Source organism: Benincasa hispida, chromosome 3 (assembly GCF_027475165.1).
Source record: "Benincasa hispida cultivar pf3 chromosome 3, pf3_genome.v1.1, whole genome shotgun sequence".
Lineage (NCBI taxonomy): Eukaryota > Viridiplantae > Streptophyta > Magnoliopsida > Cucurbitales > Cucurbitaceae > Benincasa > Benincasa hispida.
This window is the reverse complement of record NC_143480.1, coordinates 41,191,612-41,193,371: the sequence shown is the minus strand read 5'-3', so window position 1 is coordinate 41,193,371 and position 1,760 is coordinate 41,191,612.

The following is a 1,760-nucleotide window of genomic DNA, read 5'->3' as shown; positions in this document are numbered from 1 at the left end:
TCGTGAATATTTTCTAGAAAATAGAAAATCTACAAAATTCATAAAAAAAAATATTTATATTCACAAATAACCATTCCGATTTTCAAAAGTAGAAATATAATTAAAACTAATTACACAAAATAACAAAATTTTAATATTCTTTGATAAAGATTGATAAAAGTTCATCATGACTAGTAAAAATTTAAAACTTTGATAATATGGACGTAATAAAATATTTAAATAATTTTAGAAAATATTGAGATGCTTATTTGTTACTTTAATTATTTTTCGTAGAGCATTTTTTTTTAGAAATATTGATCAATTTAAAATATTGATACATATAAATGTAAAATAATTAAGGAAGGAATAAATATAGGTGTGGCATTGAAGTTATGATTTTATGTATGCTGGTTCTGGGGACGTCCTTCGCATTGAGATGTTTGGGTTTCTAAAGTGAAGTAAATTCAATACGGTATTTAATATCATGAACCTCCCACTCTTTTATTATTATTATTATTTATTATCCCCACGTTAAATTATAAATTTAATACCTAAACTTTAATAAATATTTAAGTCTTTACAACTTTAAAATTGTCCAAATATATTCTTAACATATTAGAATATTTGTAAAATTAACTGATTTCTTAATAAAAAGCTGAATTTCATGTCTAATGGGACCAAAAATTTTAATCACGTGTCGAGTAAGTTTATAGATTAAAAAAGTATATTAAATTAGTCAATGAGTTATTAGACACAAAATTGAAACTATGGAACATGTTTAGCAAATTTTAAAAATTTATGAACCTATAGTACACATAATTATAGATTCAATAACTTATTAGACAAATTTTAAAAGTTAGGTATTAAGTAGACACAAACTTAAAAGTTTAAGGATGAAATTTTGATCCCTATAGCTTTAATTTATTTTAGTCTATATATTTTTAAACCGTTAATTTTTATCCGTGTACTTTTAACTTTGGTTTATTCTATCAAACTAAACATAACTCAATTAGCATTCAAGAATGCTAGAAATCATGAGATTTGTGGTTTGAATTCTCTTACTCCCAATTGTACTAAAAAAAATTTGATTTATTTTATCCTTTCATAATCATTTTGTTTTTAAGGGATTAAAATGGTCTATTTTTTAAAAAAATATAAACTAAAATAGATCAATATAAAAATATACGAACAAAAATAACATTTTAGAAGTAATAAAATCAAAATTTACCAAAATAAAAAAAAAATCAGAAACTAAAGTATTACAATATTATTATTATTATTATTTATTATTGGCCAAACAATATTTCTATATACATTCTTTCTTTCTTTTATTTCTAAATCACTCTAAATTTACGTCATTATGCTTTTTCTTATTAAATACTAGCCTTTATATATATATATATATATATATATCAAAATAGAAAGAGATAAAGCAATTATTGCTTTTAACCTTTATTTATTTATTTATTTTTCTTTTGAAGAGATTATTCTTTTTAACCTTTGTACAATTGACTGAGTTGAATTTAATTCAAAAATTTGAACTTCCTGTGACAGGTGAAACTATTTTCCCTCCACCGTCGTATGATTTTATTATTTTATTTATTCAATTTGATATTTGTGGCTAATTTTGATTGTTCTCACGATGAATCTGGCTATTTTTTGATAAGGATTCTTCTAGTCATTTGCTTTGAGTTTATTTTAGTTTCATTTTAATATTTTACACCTTTTTATACCTACTTATTTTTTTACGAAGGCAAAGTTTGATAATCATTTTATTTTTA